The sequence below is a fragment of the Lissotriton helveticus genome, chromosome 10, assembly GCF_964261635.1.
Source record: "Lissotriton helveticus chromosome 10, aLisHel1.1, whole genome shotgun sequence".
NCBI lineage: Eukaryota > Metazoa > Chordata > Amphibia > Caudata > Salamandridae > Lissotriton > Lissotriton helveticus.
The window spans coordinates 863,260,318-863,281,315 of record NC_136071.1 but is presented as its reverse complement, the minus strand read 5'-3'; the positions used below and the strand labels follow the sequence as shown (position 1 = coordinate 863,281,315).

General features: G+C 43.4%; 1 long non-coding RNA gene across 1 annotated transcript; it reads right to left on the bottom strand.

Moving 5' to 3' along the window:
- Positions 1–10,345: 10,345 nt before the first annotated feature.
- LOC144785525 (uncharacterized) lies at positions 10,346–20,643 on the bottom strand. Its single transcript, XR_013601941.1, has 4 exons — positions 20,583–20,643; positions 20,217–20,307; positions 19,880–19,971; positions 10,346–10,761 (listed from the first exon to the last, which is right to left on the bottom strand). It is a non-coding gene; the product is annotated as an uncharacterized LOC144785525 (long non-coding RNA).
- Positions 20,644–20,998: the final 355 nt, after the last annotated feature.

Here is a 20,998-nt window from a genome sequence, read left to right as displayed (position 1 = left end):
AAGTTCTTACAAAAGGCCATTAAAGCACCGCAAATATAACTCAGACACTAATTTGATAAAGTTAATCCACCACTTACACTGGTTGGGTTTAGCACCTCCAGAAACGCTGGCTTCAAAGCACAAATACTTCTGAAGGTGGACCATGAAGCCACTTCCCTGCACCAACCATCTATGGTCCATTCACACGCCATTCATGTACTAGACACAAGACTTCCATACTGCCAGCCATGGGCCTAATCAAACAGATCACTTGCACTCACATAAACATATGGCCGCCATGCAAGGGCCCATCACATTCATACACCACAAGATGTATTGAGTTTGACTACATTTTACCACCTGTCCAGTATGCGCCTCCTTCCTGAACATTACCAAACACATGCAAAATGAACCTTTAATAATGGCTCCCATTACAGCCACATGAGGCTCAGGAAGTCTTTCATGTGCCTTTAGCGCACTCACTCTGCTAAAATCAACTCTTTCCAGTTTGTGGATGCAAGTTGGCGGGTGTCCGAGTATCCTAATAAACCCTATCTTGAACTGAGCGAGCATATCTACTTTGAAAAATAAGGCAAACGTGCTGGAAATTTTCCAACGCTTTCTAAAGAGAACATCATTGACTATGAAGAATAGCAGATTGTGAAACATGGGTAGTCTGTGACAATGTAGCATGTGTCCAATTCAGCGTAATGTGCAGTGACTGTAATGCACTGATCATACAGCAAACTGAACATCTACTAAGTTCTGATGGAGGATGAACATGGCAAGCTGCATTGACCCATAAGTACTATAATAAATTCAAAGCGAGTGTGGCAGCAATGGATTTGAATCCATGGGTAAAGATGAAGTCATGAAGTGTATCTGTACTACCTTTACTATCTGCCTTCTACCTTTACAATATTCCTGTGAAAGCACACCTACTGTAAGCTGTTCTAACCCGTTTGTGTGCCTTTCCTTATCAGAGATCTGATTAATCATGTCTAATTGTCAAGTGACCCTATAATAATGCCTTCCCTCTCTAGCTACTTGAAGCTCGAAAAAACATTTCTGTAACGTGCCATCAAGGCTCTCACTGTGCTAAATCCAACTCTTTCCAGTTTGTGGATGCAAGTTGGGGGGTGTCCGAGTATCCTAGTAGGCCATATCTCGAACAGAGCAAGCATATCTACTTTTGAAAATAAGGCAAACATGCAGGGGTATATTGCCTAGAGAAGTAAGCCAAACAAATGTCCTGTGGGTCTCATTCACCAACACTTTTACTTTGATAGCGTGAAAATTTAATTACTAACTTGCATCATACAAAATGTTATTGAGAAAGGATACAGAACACAATACCTTCATGATGATTGTTTTTACATATCAAACTAAAGATGTGAAAACAATCTTCATACAATATATTGTGTCCTGAATCCTTTTTTAATAATATGGTTATGATACAAGTTATTAATTGAGTTTGCACGCTTTTAAAACAAGTAGAAATGTTGGTGAATAAGTCCCATTGGGTATTTTTTTGACTTAATATGCTTACTATGCTTCTTGATGGCTATTAGAGTGTTCCTTGTGTAGTAGACATAAGTTCCCTAATAAGCACTTCACAATCCAGTCAAGTCTTTAACTTTTTGCCAAACAGGGTACTTCGTGAAAATGTGTTGCATGTTCTGTCCACTATTATGTGCAGTGTGAGGACTATGATGCACTTGTCAATTGCCAAACAGAACAACTACCACTTTCTGAAAGCAGATAAAGGTGTCGAGAAGTCCAGATAAAGGTGTCGAGAAGTCCATGATTTCCTGAAGTAGAGGAACAAATATTCTGCGGCTGCTTGCCTAGCGAAGGAGTGGCCCACAAATAGAAGGTATTCATTCACACCTATTGAAAGGTATACCTATTGGAAGCTCCACCTCAGTCAGTTTACCAGCACTTTGATTTAGAATGATACAATATAAACCAAGTAGGAAAACAGAAGGCAGGCTTAATTTGGCCCTGGGGACAGTAAACAAAGGTCTCCTGCCTCTTTCCCTGCATCAAGCACATTTTACAAATACAACATGGCTGTTCCTTTTTGGGTGTTGCAGAAAGTTCATCAGCAAAGTGTCACTCCTGCAGCCTTGCCACGTCCTCTAGAATACATGAAGTGGAGGCTGCTGTTTCTGTAGCAGTGAGACTTTCAATCACAGACAAATGAAAGTAATTTCCATAAGGGCCGACCCCTACCCCCGCAGAGATCCCTGTTGTCTAGTGGGGTTTCCTGGCTGTGGATCGCAGCGCTGCCTTTCAGGAAGACCTTGTTTGAAATTGGAGGCTCTCCCCTTTCACAGGAGGTCTCCCTGAAAGCTGCTGAGGCCGTCCATCACAGTAGTGCGCAGTCTTACCTTCTGCTTCCTCTGCTCTGGTGGGAAAAACTGTGACATCAGAGCACCGCGTGGCGCTAACGTCACAGATGGGCGGGAGGGGTGGTGGGGAAGGGAACAGAAAGCCTTCCGCGTCGGCCCTGGAAAATTAAAGAAACCTTTGGTGCTTTACAGATAAGGATTAAATGGGGGCCACCCTTGTTATGGCCAATGGACATGCACCACCCATAGGGAGGCAATGCTTGCGTTGGCAATTGGCCGGCACAAGAACTAAACGGGTTAGAAATGAATGCTGGACTGCTGGTGTGCTGTAGGCGCCTATGGCAGGCAGGGGGTTGTTATGTTATTATTCCTTTAAGTTCACGTGGGTAGAACATTAGAATGCAATGGTAGGATGGTTCCATGTGGAACGTGAGAGAGGTTGGAGGAGTTGCTGAGAGAAGGACTTAGTTTCCCTGGCTCTCATCTGTTATTTTATTATAGCTTAAATAAATACTACATTCACCTACTCAATGTGTTGACTACCATCACTTCAATTTGGCGACGAGGGAAACCGGCGTTTGGACGTCTTTACGGACCATTTTGTTAAAGAAAAAATTCGAAGGACTTTTATATTTAAAGAGTGAAGAAATCGAAGCTGATTTGAACAAGAGACTTCCGTGAGTTAAAAAAAATTTCTCTTTCGTTTTTACGTTGCCACCACCTGCCGACTACGAGTTAATATATATGTATCTATGAGCACGGCGTTACTTTAAACAACCGTTACAAACAGCGCTTACCTGCATCATTTCAACTGTGCCTGCCATTCTATTGCGTGTGCCAGCTACGAAGAAGACTGCGCGCGTCACTTCAGCCTGCCATTCCATCGCGTGTGCCGGCTGCGAAGAAGACGGCACGCGTCACCTCAGCAACCGACGTCAGGCGCAGGTCACGCAGCGTGACCCCAACGTGGCGGCCATTTTGCGGGTTTTGTTTACATCAGGTACATCGGGAAGAAACCGAGAAAGACGCGCTCTGGAATGAAAATCTAGTTGCGTGGTGCAACGCGAAAGAAATAAAACTCTCACTCTAAGAGGATAAATTCACAGTAGGTGGAACGAACATTTTTTTTTCCTTGTGGAGCATAATAACAGATGAGGAAGTCGGGAGAAAGTTGTTATTATTAGTTTAAACTGCACCTTACCGTGTATGGAAGAAGGTGATTCCAGTGTAAGTACTGTAGCTAAAGACATGGCACAACAAAATTTTTCGATTAGTCCTCCAGAACCATTTTGGGTTAAAGGTACCCAACCTAGTTTAAAGTGGATAGAATGGAAAGAATACTTCGTTAATTATTTGGAGGCTGTTGATGAAACTAAGAAAATGAAGCCTGAGCAGAAAAAGAGACTTTTATTACATTCCTTAGGTCCCGTGGGTTTAAAGACATTTTCTAGAATGAGTAAGTCCGATGACTCTAGTCTAAATGAGTTTGAAAATGCGATAAAAAATATGGATAAATATTTTGCACCTAAGGTGTGCATTGGAGTCATAAGGCACAAATTTTTTCAAAGAAAACAAACAAAAGAGGAAACTGTAAATGAATGGATGGATGACCTCAAAAAATTAGCCATCGATTGTAAATTTGACAATTTGCATGATGACCTTATACGTGATCAGTTGGTGATGCACAACAACAACACTACCCTACAAGATCGTTTATGGGTTAATGGTGATGCACCTCTTGATGATATAGTTGCCATCATGAGAAAATCTGAAATGTCAGGGAGGTGTGCCACGGTGGTAAACGAGACTGGAAAAGAATTGTCCAAAGCTTCGGGAACTATTTGTAAAATTCAGGCTTCCAATAAGAATTTTCGTCAACAGCAACAACAAGGGAGATGGTCTGGTCAGCCTACAAGAGTTCAGAACAAAAACATGGAAGATAGAAGATGCTATAGATGTGATAGTAAAGAGCATCTAGCATATAGTAGAATGTGTCCAGCGTTAAAAAAAAAAATGTGGTATTTGTGGACTTTTAGGTCATTTTAGCAAGATGTGTCGCAGACGCAGTAATGTGAAATATGTGTATGAGGATGAGGATGAGAGTGTGGATGAAATGGGAGCTGAGGATGATTGTTGCATAAAAAGTATTCGAGGGAACTACGTTATCAACATCTCTGAGGATTCACTAAAAGGAAAACCTATTTATGAGATATCTCTTGGGGGGGTAGTCATAAGTGTGTATGCGGACTCTGGTTCCCCTTACACGATTATAAATGAAGAAGTCTGGCGGAAGAAGTTTGTGAATAAGATTGGTGAACAATTATATCCATCAGATGTTTGCCCAATCAGTTTTACGGGTAATAGAATTGGTATGATTGGTTTTAGATGGCTTACATTTTTGTTTAAAGGCAGATCCACAAGAGCGAAGCTGTATGTGGCAAAGATAGGACCATCGGTGTTAGGGTGGTTCGATCAGAAAAAATTACACATTATTTTAGACCCTAATTCTAAAGACAAAGTATTGATTTTAGATGACTGCAGTAAAATGGGAGAAACATTGTCTGAAAGTTTTCCTAAAGTGTTTAGCAAGGAATTAGGTGTTCTGAAGGGGTTTGAACATAAGATAATTTTAAAAGCTGACGCACAACCCAAAGTTCACAAGGTGAGACCCATTCCGATACTTATAAGAGAAGAAGTTAAAAAGGAGATTCAGGGACTACTTACTAAGGGAATTATAGAGGAAGTTGAGACATCAGAGTGGATTTCTCCGATTGTGGTTGCCCGAAAACCCAACGGAAAAATCCGTCTATGCATTGATTTGCGCCACTTAAACAACAATATCGTGGTTGAAAAATTCCCCCTTCCCAAAATCAATGAAATGGTATCTTCCCTTAAAGGTGCTACGTGGTTTTCCACAGTTGACCTCTCTGCCGCTTACCACCAGGTGATGTTGGATCCTGACTCTAAGAATCTTACGGCGTTCATAACACCGTTTGGTTGTTACCAATTCAGGCGTATGCCTTTTGGGTTGGCTTCAGCAGCTGCTGTTTTCCAGCGGTTGATGCACAGACTTTTTGGAGACATGGAAAATATCTCTTTCTTTCAAGATGATATTCTTATCGCGGCTAAAGACAAAGAGAACCATGACCTTAAGTTAAAACAATTTTTGGGAACCTTACAGTCAGCTGGTCTGACTGTAGAGTTATCCAAATGCAAATTCAGTCAAAGAAGTGTTTCGTATTTGGGACATATTATAAGTGAGGAAGGAGTTGAACCCAAACCAACATTAATTGAGAATATAGTTAAATTTTCCGCACCTGTTTCAAAAGATGAGGTAAGAGCATTCCTTGGCATGGCCGAATATTGTGCCAAATTTAAAAAAAAATTTGCTGCAAAAGTTTATAATATGCGTGCTCTTTTGAAAAAGAACACTAAGTTCATATGGAGTGAGTTATGTGAAGGAGAATTTAAGTTAATCAAGAATGAACTACAAAAAGTAAATGCTCTTGCCAGTTTTGACCCCAATTTGGATTGTTTGTTAACAACTGATGCAAGTGACAAGGGTTTGGGTGCTGTATTGTCACAACAGGATGAAGAAGGTAAAGAAAAAGTGATTTTGTTTGCTTCTAGAGCACTTTCCCCTGCAGAAAGTAGGTACCCTATTATCGAAAGAGAAGCCCTTGCATGTGCGTGGGCGTTGGAACATTTCCGAGCATTTGTTTGGGGGAAGCCTGTGACAATTCGCACTGACCATAAACCGTTGATCCGCATTTTATCATGTGAAGGCATTTCAGGTGCGTCTGCAAGATTAGCCAGATTATCGATGCGGATGAAAGAATATATATATAAAATGGTTTACCTACCTGGAAGAGATAACCGCATTGCCGATTGTTTGTCGAGGCTTCCACCTCCTCTTGAAAAATGTGAAGATGATCCCTGGAGTGAATACTGTGTGGCTTTAGTGCATGATTGTGGTGAACCTGCCATAAGTAAAACAGAATGGTTGGTGGAACAGGAAAAAGACTCTGTTTTAAAAAATGTTTTAGAATATATTTGCAAAGGCTGGCCCAAGGAAAAGAGTGTTCCTGGTTTGAATGCTTTTTGGCAAATCCGCATGGAATTGTCCTCTGAAAATGATATGCTTTTTAGAGGTGATAGAATTGTTCCACCCATGTCATTAAGAAAGAAAATTCTGCAACTTTGTCATGAGGGACATTTTGGAATCGTGAGGACCAAATCAATTGTTAAGGGGATGTTTTGGTGGCCAGGAGTGGATAGTGAAGTCGAGGAGTTTGTCAAGAATTGTGAGGTTTGCAGGTCCGCTGACAAGACTCTCAGGACATTTAAGCCCAAGATGAGTGATGGTTTAATTCCTAGCTTTCCTTGGGACACCATCGCCGTTGATATTTTTGGGCCTGTTGGGGACTCTAAAGAATATGGTTTAGTAGCAATTGATCTTTTTTCCAAATGGCCTTTTGTCAAAATTGTTGAAAAGGTGGACACTCAAACAGTACTTAGATTTTTGGATAAAATATTCTTGGTGGAAGGGTTACCGAGTTGTGTGCTATCTGATAATGGTGTCCAATTTACGTCCAGGCAAGCTAAGGAGTATTTCGACAGATGTGGAATCAAACATAAGACAACTGCGTTGTATAACCCTAGTGGAAATGGCACTGTTGAAAGGTTCAACAGAGTAGTTAAAGGTGTCATTCAGGCCTCGGTGCATAGTGGACTAGATTGGAGAATACAAATACAAAAAGCAGTTTGGTCATATAGAGTTACGGTGCAGAACAGCACTGGTTTGTCACCGTTCACAATGATGAGAGGCAGAACAGCTAGATGTAAATTTAATCCTGGTTGGCTTTTTGATGGGAAAATAGCGTGTTGGTCTCCAGTAGATGTCAAAGATAAGTTGCTGTCCAATCATGAGAAGATTAGAGAATTTTATGACTCTCATCACAACACCAAGGATGTTTCTGTTAAGGTTGGAGATTGGGTAAGAGTTAAAAAACCTTTTAGGGTACCTAAGGGTATGAGTCGTTTTGAACCACCATGTAAAGTAGCTGAAGTTTTAAGAAATTCTGTAAGACTGGAAGATGGAAGAGTATGGAATCTTAAAAATATTGCCTTTAACCCTGACCAGAACTGCGTAGAAGTGCTTCCTGACTCTGATGTCAACAATTTTGATTGGGTGGAAGATCATTTTGAGAATAGTCATGTTCAGTCTCAGCTTAGTAATGATTTTGCGTCTGTTTCTTTTGAGCCTAAGCAATCCAGCTTTCCTTTAAATATTGAAGGGGGAGTGGGTGAGAGTTACAGTCATGAAGTCCAGAATAACATCGATACCTCTAGCTCTACAAATTTGGACAAAAGTGTTAACCAGAATGAGACCAGTGTGTTACTCGATAAAAGAACAAGATCTATGCCCAAATGGCTTAAAGACTATACAGTGTAATATAAATGGCTTAAAGACTATACTGTGTAATATGGATGAACTCTCCTTTTGTTTTTTTTTTTTATTTCCTTACCACTTATTTCTCATGTTCAATTTTTCTTTATTGTATAGGGGGGGGATGTGTTATGTTATTATTCCTTTAAGTTCACGTGGGTAGAACATTAGAATGCAATGGTAGGATGGTTCCATGTGGAACGTGAGAGAGGTTGGAGGAGTTGCTGAGAGAAGGACTTCGTTTCCCTGGCTCTCATCTGTTATTTTATTATAGCTTAAATAAATACTACATTCACCTACTCAATGTGTTGACTACCATCACTTCAGGGGTGGATAGGGGTAAAGTGAAAAAAAATGATTTTTTTAACAAATAAAAAGAGAAAAATAAATACAACAATAAACAGAATTTAAAAAAATGTAATTAAACTAATTGCCGCTGTACTAGGGGACTATGAAATAGCCATTGGGAGGAAAAGAGATGCAGAATAAAAATGTAAAAAATGCATGGAATATAAAGAACTGTTCATAACATACTACAATGATCCTCAAGCATATTATTGAACTGATATCAGGGTAAAGTAAAAAAAAATAACAAAAACTAAAAGGAGTATCCCTCTCTTATCTAGCTCCATAGAAAATGGCTTTGAAAACTGGAATAATAGAATTTACAAAGTGGTGGTCAGCCACATGGTAAAACAACAAGCAAATAGGCATGGCCCCAGCAATGAACACATGCAGGCCTATGGCAAAAGCATGCTGTTTGGCTACACAAAATGGTCGCCGGTCACATGGTCAAACAACAACAGCAAGCAAAGAGGCATGGCCAGGGCCAACAAAGAACACATAGAGGCCTATGGACACAGACTATACAAAATGGCCTCTGGCCACAAGGGATGGAGAACAAAGACAAATGGTGACCTATGGCAAATGCACACACACACACACACACAAGCCAGACAAAGGAAGCATGGTAGCACTGAAAAAACAACTCCCATTAATTCAGAAATGCCCAAAATGAAAATTAATTGAGCTATAAATATTTTACAACACACATCCTCCCAAGGCATCAAATATTACCCCACCTATCGACTCTGCAGAAAATAAAAAAGGTAAATAAACAAAATAACCCAACATTTTTAACTTAATCCAATGCTATCCTTCCTGTAAATGGTGTTTTTAAAACAACATATACCACAGAAACAGTTGTTTCATACACCAATGACTAGCACTGGGCCTACTGGCTGGATGGCCCATTGGCAAACTAGGTTACACAGTAAAATAAATAAATATTGCAAGTTGGAGGACATTTACTGAAGTGTGGAACTTTTTTCCCTTACAAAAGATGAGAACATAAATGCAATACAAGTAAACAGGTCCCTACTCAAACTGTAGGCCTCCCACCACAAAAAAGTGTAAAAATCAAATACAAGTTCAAATAAATACTGGTGCATGACCTCTATCAAACAAACAACACCCTCATACAAGAGTTTTTGAACTTACTTGTGATATCACAAAAACAAAGACCTTAAATCCAATGGTACACCATGGAGCAGACAAAGAGAGTGATCCTTCCACCACGAAATCCGAATGAAAAGTGACCAGGAGATGGACAAAGCACTGGGAGAAGCCCGCTGAACAGAAATAGCAAGTTGGATTCTATGGGGGCACTTCCTTGTTGTTGAAAAAAAAGTTAAAAAAGAAAAAGGCTTCTCTCACTAAAAAACAACTTGAACCAGCCGTTGAAATAGAATACTTACTCAAAAACATCTTTTCAAGTAGATTCAGCTGTTTCTCAAGCAGTAAATCTGCTCAAGGTACAGCCGCAGTCTCTATCGTTCACCAGTTTACCCACAATTGCATCAGAAGGTGCTATGGTGACCAGACATTGCCAGCGCGCCACAAAACAAGCCTTGTGACTGGCCACAAAATCATCATTACGCTAGGAGCTGGATGGCGCAATTTAGTGGGAACTCTGCGTCAGACATATTGCATGGACTTCCCGAACTCCACCAACTCCGTGAGTGGAATGATATTTTCCTCCCAGGCCTATTTAGAAGCCACTTAACATGTTCTTTGCTTGGAGCGTGGCATAGAAGAAAACCAGCCACATTCGTACCAGAATCTTGGCACGATGAACGTGTTTTTTAGTGGCCCCTAACCTTTCTTCCATACTTCAATCTTGGTGTTAAGGACATGTATAGCATTTGTAAGAAAGCTGATTATACTGGTAGATGTTGATCTTTACAGGAAACTGAATGCATGGCAGATTTCCTCTTACCCCTGGTGAGGGTGCCTTACAGAGTCTACAAGGTCCACAGAAACAGAGAAGCAGGAATGGGGCTAATATGGTTGGGTCAATACAAAAGGGGGCCCCCTGCAACGAATACGGGCAGACGTCAGGGGAAAGTAACACAATAGTTAGGAAAAAAAGTCCACCCACATAAATTCAGCAATGGCTCATAAGGAGTCCACTAATTTCTATGCATAACAAGAAGCTCACCAAAGGGGGCAACAGATGAGTCACTGGGTAGAATAAGTCTCACGTATAAGTATACAACATCTTTATTTTCTTTTCTTCATATTTTGTTGATGTACTAGTTATTCAAACCATCAGACAACATAACATCTCAATAAATAGATAGAAAATTACATCAATAAATACACATAATAAAACATAATTTCCCCAAATCAACCTCTCAACAACCATACACTAATTTATCATATCAATCACGCACATACATCCACACATGTACCACACTCAATACAAATTCCTCAACATAATCCCCCGAGTGACAAGGATGGGATCCAGCGGAGACTTCATAGCAGAGACTCCAGATTGATAATACAGGATCCCAGAATCAGGTAACGCCAACGCGCGTTTCGGTGCCAGGCCCAGATCTACGGGCGCACCTTCGTCAGGGCTTTCACGCCGAGGGAGGGGGGAAAACACAGCTCAAGGATGATACACCAGTGACAAATCTGTTATAGAGAAAGACTTAATTTAGATTAAACAATCTAATATCTGGTTTATTAATTTACAAATTTATGCTCAAATATACAAAGAATCTATAGTAAGGTCTAAGGCTTTTCATGAGGTCTACAGTTTCAAGTATCGTTAGTGCATATTTCATTAAAATAGATGTACAGTTCAGTATTTAACATTTTGCCTCAAGACCTCGCCCCAAGCATGGTGAGATCCAACATAGCAGAGCGAATAATGATATAATGAATAAAAGAAGAAACACAATTCAAAAACACACACAGGAATCCCCAGATGCGAGAATTATCAAACCTCGCGTTCATAACGCTCCTCCAAGACACCAACACTCTCCAAATGTATTCTCTAGTGGTCAAGTGGCAATCCTCAAAGAGATTGAGTCCTATTTCATAGTGACAGTTTTCTAATCTTATTTATTTATTTTCTCTAGGGGGGATACGACCATTCTCTTAGGGGGCCGTGCTGCCAGCTACTAGACCGGCAGCGCATGATTGGACTTAAAAGATCTTTATTTAACCTAAGCCCCTGGTATACTGATCCAAAAGAGCATGGGCGTAGGAAGTGTGGGGGACGCGGGGGACATATCCCCCCCAGATTTTGGAGTGGGGGGGACAAGGGTGGGGGGCCGAGGGAACAAAAGAATTTTCCCTCTGCCTTCTGTCATTCGCAGGGCCATTAGCGCGCAAAAGCGCTACCTAATGGCCCTGTACTTGACCTGCCTGCAAGTCAAAGAGGCCACTTGCCCTCTGCCCTTTGTTATGCTGCAGGAAGACTCAGCGTTCTGGGAGGGCCGAGAAGGGGAAAAAAACTCTGTCTCTTTTCCTTCATAAGCTGGGAGAAGGCAAGCACAGTGTCAACTTCTCCTGTCCTGCCTCTGGCAGCTGCCCTCCTCCCCTCTGTCTCTTTATTCCTCCATCTCTTTCTGTCTCGCTTCTCCTTAAGTTCTGATTTCAAGAGCTCTTAGGTAATCTCTCTTGCCTCTCCTTTTGAAATACCGAAATAAAGCAATACAGAGTGGTCAGCAGACAGGCCAGATTGTTATTTCAGCCACACACATTAGGGCTACTTTACAGAGTTTGCCAGTGAAAGTGCTACTTTCTTTCTTTCTTCTTTCTTTGAACAACATTGTTTTCCCAGGGTGGGGAACCATTCCTAAAGGGACTGAAATACCTGGTTAATGGATTGAGTGGAAATGTTTAATATGATCATTTTCAACTGTTTTAATTATTTTAGCTTATAAAATGTGTACTGCGGCTCTGTGTCAGGGGATGTGGTCTTTTTTAAACCAAACTGCTTACATTTTCAAAGGATATAACAAATGGACATTGAAACAGGCCCCTTCCTGGACCTGTAGCCATGTCCTGAATTTTTCAGGCAAAATCACTTACTGGCTTCTGAATAATGAGTTTTAAACTGTTAAGGTAACCATGTTGCTCCTGAATACATTTCACATGATTTGCTTATTCTTGCATTCCTTATGAGTGTTTGCTTTTTCTAGGGTGTTATTCATTTTTTTCAGGCAGCATTTTACTGTTGTCTAGTGCATAATTTGAATTTAGTCGCAGCACAATTGAGTTGTAGCTTAGGGCAGTGCACGTTTCTCTCAGTGGGGCAGTATGGTGTTCAGTGTGGGAGAGGATGTGGCACTCTGGCCAGAGCTTCTGAATTCTCAACTGGAGCACCATTTTCAGCCTTAATGACCAGTCCACCAGACCACACTCCTGACAGAGCTCATTCCGATGCTACACCTTAGAAGGCCCGATAGACCTTGGAAGCCCTCATGTCTTAGCACTGGCAGGTGGACCCTAAGGGTGGCAAGTGTGAGTTAACCTTGAAGGCCTGTCCACCACAATCCATACTGCAGTTCACCTCCAGTCTTGCGAGCAGGCATACGAAGAAGCACACCCTAGATCGACAGTGACACTGAGGTCACAAGATCCTTGAGGCCAGTCCACCGCACCCATTGGTACCTCCATTGGCCTTTTTCAGCAGTAGTAGTGCAACCTTCCAGGGGTTGGCAATGTAGTATTTGCATGCACACCAAACTTAGGGGGTGATTATAATGGAGGTGGGACCGCCACGTCATCCAGTCAGTGGTGGTCTCACCGCCATCGGTGACTGCATCACCACCAACCATATTACAATGGCGGGTGGTTCCCTGGCGGTCGGAAAGACCAACCGCCACGCACTCGACTGGCTCCTTGAGCCCGCCAGTGCGGCGGAGGGGCTTGTGGTTTCTACAAAGCTGGTGGTGCCTACCAGGCACTACAGTAGGGATTACGATACCCCTTACCCACCAGCCTATCCATGGTGGTTCACCCGTCATGGAAAAATTGGCGGAAAGGGACATTGGAGGCCTGCAGCAGGCCCCTTTCCCCCCAGCCCCAGACATGGGACCTGGGGGGCATCTAAGAAGCCCCCCTACATATCACTGCACCATGTGGCAGGCACCGCATTGTGCCTGCCACGTAGTGCAGTGATATATGTAACATGTCAGTTTTTACATTGCGGCATATGATGCAGCCAGCAACACCTGCTGCAATGTAAAAGATAGGCACTGCGCACATCATAGTGGCGGTCGCATTGTAATGCCTATCGTGGAGCCGCCACCTTGGAGGCCAGCAGTCCCATTCCCCGATTCAATAGCGGACGGACTGAAGTCTTTTAATAACTTTGCCTATTTGCACATCCATTCTCAAGGTCCGCGGCTGATTTTAAAAGCGCGCCGGACTGATTATTTTTAAATGTTCATTCCTACCTCTTGTATGTAACACTCGCATTTCCTGCACTTGATTGCCCTCGTGGTCCCGTTCCGCCCCGGCTTGTGCCGTTTGTTGCGGAGGACCAGTCCGAGGTGCGCACTTCCTGGAGGTTGACACCACTTCCGCCCTGCGCTAGTCCTTGCAGGTGAGCGGTCTAGTGGTGCCGAGCCCGCTCTACTACTTAAACCGGCGCCTACGCTCCCAGCCCCAGTAACTAATACAGTGTACAGGTGGCGGTGTGTGTGTTGGACGCTGTATTGCCATATTGTTTAAAGATTGTACCTTCGCTGATTTTAAGAGCACGTATGATGAAGTTTTAATAACTTTGCCTATTTGCACATCCATTCTCAAGGTCCGCGGCTGATTTTAAAAGCGCGCCGGACTGATTTTTAAATGTTCATTCCTACCTCTTGTATGTAACACTCGCATTTCCTGCACTTGATTGCCCTCGTGGTCCCGTTCCGCCCCGGCTTGTGCCGTTTGTTGCGGAGGACCAGTCCGAGGTGCGCACTTCCTGGAGGTTGACACCACTTCCACCCTGCGCTAGTCCTTGCAGGTGAGCGGTCTAGTGGTCCCTCACCCCTAGTACTTAATGGGGGCATGGAGGAAGCGCAGCGGACGAGCGCAGCGGGAGCGCCGACTTCGCGCCGAAGTCGCGCACAAGTCAAGCCCGTCTGCGCCCGTCCGCGCCAGCACGGGCCCAGGGCTTAGTCCCGATGCCCCAAACTGTGTCACATATTCCCGTACTGCTTTATTGCGGTTGCGGGGACCCCCTTGTTCCTCGAACTTTGTGATTAACTGTCACAATGCTCCAACTTCATGTCCTTCCTGCAATCTTTCATTGGAATCTTTTACTTCTCGGATAGACTCTACGTCTTCTACCTTTTGGAACCCTGCTCCCCGGCGCTGTTCTCTCCCTTCTAAATTACCCAATCCCGGTCCCCCCTTGAAATTTATTAGTATTAACTGTCGTTCTCTCGCAAAACACAAGAGAGACATTTTCGATCTTCTACAGACAGTTAGCCCAGCTGCCATGTTTCTAACTGAAACATGGTTAAATGACAGCTCTGGCCCTGACATCGCCATGGCTCTCCCCAATGACTACACCTACGTTGGGCGAAACCGGCCTCTTAAAGAGGGCGGGGGAATTGCCATCATTTTCAGGAGAGAATTCTCCTGTAAATGGGAAGACCTTGAGTTCCCTAATTGCGAAGCTGGTTTTTTTAAGTTATTACTTACTCCACACTTCACTCTAACCGGCACGCTGATTTATCGTCCCCCTGGTGCTGCGAGTAACTGGGCTTCCTCCCTCCCGGATCTTATTGCCCCACTCCTTGCACAATCCATTAATTTTATGGTTATTGGGGATCTCAACATCCATTTTAACTCTGCTTCGTGTGCCATTTCCACACGTCTTTTACAGGATCTGGCAGCCTTAGATCTCCATCTCCACAATTCTGACCCCACTCATAAGGCTGGCAACCTTTTAGACCCTATTATTTCTAACCTTTCGACCATCTCGTATCAATCTTCATTGCAGGTCCCCTGGTCGGACCATTTTATTGTAAATTTTTCTATTGAAATAGTTTCCTCTAACCCTTCCATGCCCACTCACCCCCACAAAGCCAGTAGGAATTGGAAACGCTTAGATACAGACAAACTTAATCTGTGTCTTACTAATTCCATGCCTCCATTGTCCAATAACTTGTCTACCAAGGAGCTACCTTCTGTTAAACGTTGGTTGACTAACGCTTTGGATTCCTGTCTCCCAATGCAAAAAAACAAATTGCATATCCTTCACCCACCTGCTCCCTGGTTTACTGACGCCCTTCGCCTAGAAAAATCTAAATGCAAAAAATTGGAACGCATATGGCGCTCCAATTATGATGCTGGTCAGAAAGCAGAATATAAGGCTGCTCTTAAAACCTACCACACGTCATGTGATAGTGCTAGAGCTTCCTTTGCGAACACCACGCTCCTTACGGCACAGAATAGACCTAAGGCCCTGTTCAAAATCGTGAAGGAGCTGTCAGGTGCATCTACTGTACCCAAGGCCCCCCATTCTTGACACCCCCCAGTGTGAAGCTCTGGCCAATTTCTTTGTCGAAAAGATCGAGAAGATTTATGACACTTTTAACTCTTCTCCTGTTGTGTCCACTCATTTTGTTTTACCTGCATGTACTCCCCCACTTGTCACCTCCTTTTGTCTTACTTCCTCGCCTCCCCAACTCCTTGCCTGGGATCCCATTTCCCCTTCGCTTCTAAAAAAGTATTTACAGGACATAAAATCTGGGTCTCCTCTTGACCCTATGCCTCCTCAAATCCTGAGTTATTTGGACCCCACCCTACTCATTATTTTGAAGGTCTTGAATGCCTCCCTTTCTGAAGCTATCGTGCCCAACGAATGGAAGCACGCTATGGTGGTCCCATTATTAAAAAAGGCCAACTTAGATTCTAACAACCCATCTAATTTTCACCCTATTTCGTTACTTTCATGTTTCTCTAAAATCTTGGAGAAACATGTTAACTCTCTGCTTAATTTTCACGTGGAAACCTCTAACTTTCTTCATGGTTCTCAATCCGGGTTCAGGGCTGGCTTCTCGACTGAAACCACTCTCCTTGGTGTGTCAGAATCCATCAGGCAAAAAGTGGACAACGGGGAGACTGTGGCACTCATTTTGCTTGATTTGAGTGCCGCATTTGACACCGTCTCCCATTCCATCTTGTTGTCCACCCTGAGAGAGGTGGGTGTCGATGGTGCTGCCCTGGCCTGGATCTCTAACTTTTTATCTAATCGCACGTTTCAAGTCTTTTCCTCTACTTCTGTCTCATCAACTTTTCCCTCTAATCATGGTGTCCCACAAGGTTCTATTCTCAGTCCTCTTTTTTTTAATTTATATGTGAGACCTCTTGCTTTTTTGGCGGAACAGGCAGGTCTCTCTATTTATTCCTATGCTGATGACACTCAAGTCATCTACTCTCTCTCCACCAACAAGCACCTCCCTTTCTCCTCTCTTCAAGCTGGACTCAAACAGATTTCGGCATGGATGTTGGAGCACAAATTAAAACTAAACGGGGAGAAAACAGAACTGCTTCTGTTTGGCTCTGACATCTCGCTCTGGGGCCCACAACATTGGCCGCCGGAGATGGGCCCTCTTCCCACTCCAACTCCTTCTGCCCGTAACCTTGGGGTCCTCCTGGACAACCAATTGTCCTTCAGGCAGCACGTCGTGAAAGTCTCTGCCACCTGTACCACCATCATCAGGTGGCTTAGGAAAATCTCGTGGATGCTGCCTGCTGACACCCTGAAATCTGTAGTCCAGGCTCTTGTCATCTCACGCCTGGACTATGGTAACATCTTACTTCTGGGTGCTTGCAAGGAGGTCACTAAGAAGTACCAGGTAGTACAAAATATGGCTGTCCGTCTTATTTGTAATCTACCCGCCAGAACCTCAGCCTCCTCCCACATGCGTAACCTACACTGGCTGCGGATCGAGAGCAGGGTCAAATTTAAGGCACTATGTTTCATGCATAAAATCATGACCGGAAAAGCTCCTTTTTACTTATCTACTCTGGTGCAGCAATATCTTCCACCGCGCACACTTAGGTCTACCACCCAGAATAAATTCAGGATACCACGCATCAAAAGAGCAAAAATGGGCGGCCGCTCATTTTCTCTGCTGGCTCCCTCTCTTTGGAACTCTTTACCCCCCCCTCTGCGTTCTGAAATGTGCTTCCTTACCTTCCGTAGGGGAATCAAGACCTGGCTTTTCAATATGTAAGACCGCTGATTTGACCCACTCCTCATTTGGTATACTGTTTTATACTCCCAGCGCCGGGAAACCTACGGGTAGCTGAGCGCTTAAGAAATGTAATAATAAATAAATAAGTCCACCTGCCATCGTAATCAGCCCCTAAGTTTGCAATTCATGGTCTCTGCTTCATGCACAAACACTTGCAGCCTGCTTTCGGACCACTGGAGTTATGCAGCAATGGAGGCCAAAATTATGTTGCAGTGTTGACTAAATGATGCAACAATAAAAAGGCTGCAGCGTAATGCAGTGCATTTTATGATACTTTATTATTTTGACATACTTATACATACTAACAGCCTCTGCAAAGCTTTTGCCTCATTAGTACATGTGTAACATACAAATGTAGCATTGGGAATGGTGACCAGGCAACCTTTGCAAAGGGCCCTACACTTCACAGTAACATAAATCACATTTCTTTCAGTAATTTTGTATCCGTTTGAGCTACAAAATTGTTAGATTATACAGCAGATGATGTATTATGTGTCAAATATGTTACAGCCATAGTTAAGTGGAAAACATTTTTCCACTTAACTTAATTTTGCCCCAGCATTGTAGTTGATCAATTTATAAGTTCCCCAAACCCAAAAGTCGAGTTTGGGCACAATTTGCATTTTAAAAGTAGTCCTACAACACAGGGCTACTTTTAAACTGACCTCAGGCTTCAGCAGTGCACACATGCAAATGCAGAAAGGGCTGCTGGCCTCTAAACTGCCATGCCCTATTATATTCTAGGGACTTAAAGGTAGTTCTAATCCCCCTGCCCTATTATGTACTAGGGCCTTACAGGAGAGGTCATGTCAATCATAGGGGTACCCTGACCCATAGTGCACCCTAGTGTATGTAGGTGTTTTCACAGTATCTTTAAGTGTCTCTTTCAGAATAGCACTGGCCCTGTTCAGGCAGAGGCCAGGGTCAGTCGGAGTCAGGTACCACAAGTACCAGTCAGCAAAACACTGGAGAGTGCCCAGGGCACAGGATGGCTTTGCAACACTAAAGAAGCACAAACTCAGGATTTAAAACATAACACCATGGTTGTGGGGTTCTCTTTAATAATCAGAATTGATTTCTATCCTAATGAAGCCATTTTCCAACATTAGGATAAGGAAAGACTGGGGAAAAATCATAACGTTCTAATCCATACCTTGAAGTTTTCATGCAGTTCTTTGATGATGGTTAATAGCTCACTGTTCTATGTTAGGATTTTAACTTATAAACTGCAAATACCAAAAGAATCTCTCAGAAAAAAGCAGTAACTCACTGACCTATTTACACGATATGCATTTTGAGATCTGCGTGGTACACGTTCTTTGCTGCAGGCATGTTACCCCACTGTGGCTACCTTACCATGAGTCAATACTTCCACTACAAACCTCCGATCTCTCTCAATAAAGAACGTTAATCACCGAAGTTATCTTCACATTTTTATCGTTGCCTGAAAATTGCTGGAGACCAGGGGGCATATTTACAATAACTGGCGCATCCCTGCAAATCAGCAGGGATGCGCCAGTTATTGTGCGCCACAGCTCCGCCATTATAAATGCGCCGCATTTACAATGCGGCGCACCATGGGGCATAAACGGGAGAGATGCGTGACGCATCTCTGCCGTAAAAGTGACGCATTGATGGAGTTGCGTAGCAAGCGCGACGCAGCTCCAGCAATGCTCTGGTTATTGCTGGCTCTAGTTAATGCTGCGTCAATCCTTACACCTGCTTCAGGCAGGCGCAGGGTTTTGACGCAGCATGGGCCTAAAAGTGACTGAGTGAAATCTTGTAGATTTCACTCAGCCACTTTTAGGAGGCATTCCTGCGCCGGAACGCCCCCCCCCCCCGCACAGTAATGCCTACATGTGGCACAGGGCATTACAACGTGACGCATCTCCCAGATGCGTCACGTTGTAAGAACCCCCGCACCATGGAGCAGGATTTGCGCCGCCGCTGCGTCACAAAAGTGACGCAACGGCGGCATAAATGAGGCGCAAGGGGCTTGTAAATCTGCCCCCAGGAATGCAGCAGCAGGTATTTTTCAAACCATAATGCACTTGCAAACGCAACGCCCCCACCCTAAGTCTGCAACCTTTGTTTGCTTGGTGCATGAAGATGCAAGATTCATATACATGTTTTTTTAACATTTAGTCTGATTACTATATGAAATAACAAACAAGCATACATGCAGACTGTGACAACATGCCTGCTTTTCCCAATATTTCACTTCGAAAGTATGCGATTGTATTTGTTTAACAGGCGGTGATTTGTATAGGGTCACTGGGAAGCCCCCAAGGTTGTCCCTGTCCCCCCCAGAATTTTAGTGTCTCCTACGCCCCTGCAAAAGAGGGCGCTGTCAGTTCGTCACAGATCCACAAAGATAACGTTGAGCCCACGCAAATCCGTTCAGAACCTGTTTCCAAAGAAAACCAAATTAGAAGAAAAAACTCTCCAAAGATAATCACCACGAAGGTTATAGCTATTTAGAGTAAGGCTCACACAAAGAGCCGCCCCTGACGGCGTTTTGGTCAGAAGCTTACCAGTTAAAGAAGTTTATTCCTCCGTGGTTTTTAAGGGGTCTTTTTCACAAGGATGGTAGTTTTGTACTTCAAGAGATCCCGTGCACGTATATCTAGACAAAAAATATAACAAATAGAAGAATACTACATAATGATTCCTCGTTCACCATAAGGAAGAGATTATTTATTTATTTATTTTTTTAATAAAAAGATGATTTACACATTGATAAAAGTTAGAACCGGCTGAGAGTAAACCTAATTCTAGATGTTACTTTACGGAGGTGGAATGCTAGAAAACAGCTGGTTTACTGGAAACTTCTAGGCAAAGTGCTCAATAGAATTCCCAAATTGCACATACCGTAAAATGTACAACAAAGATCACATATTCAGGCCCACGATTGGGAGAGTTCATAAAACTTTTACACAAACGGCTGAAGGAGCTTCATTTTCTGCAGAGGATACAAAAAGCGAACATCGGTAAAAATCATGCGACACGACAAGTTTTCAAGCGATAAGTAAGAGGCACAGAAATTATAATCAAGTAATCTCCGTTTCGGGATAACTCACTAACGGGATACACTGACTATATTCTATTATAAACAAGGTGGTGCCTCTCCACATGCCAAGAGATTTAATATCCCTACAGTAGCCCAACAAAGATCTGCTGGTAGCATAGATAGCTACTCGTTTGGTTATTCACCAGCAAGTGGCGCGCCCATCTCACCTCAAATATATTGCAGAAGTAAAGGCTCTCCTCACGTCAGGTCCTCACGAACGGTCGGCGGGTTTCAGGCAACCTAATCTCGCGTTTTCCCGTTGTTTAAGAACAGGCTATAGGCCCGCCTCTGATTACAAACTATGAGCACCTGGCACCCGCTCAATGGTTCATACGGATCGCGATAAGATCCGGCATGGATCAGACCGCAGGTATTACCTAGAGCGCACTTCCGCAAGATGTAAACAAATATGGTTGGCCCAGCCCAGCCACATCCGGCCGTGGATGGATGCAAATGGGTCCACGCTTGGTCTGGTCCTGACCTGGGCCTTGTGCAGGCATGTCCTACAAGCATCCCACTTTAGGGAGGGCAGGGCTTGCTATATAGTGCTTCCTCCTGTGGCCCTCCTCCTCTCTGGGGCAAA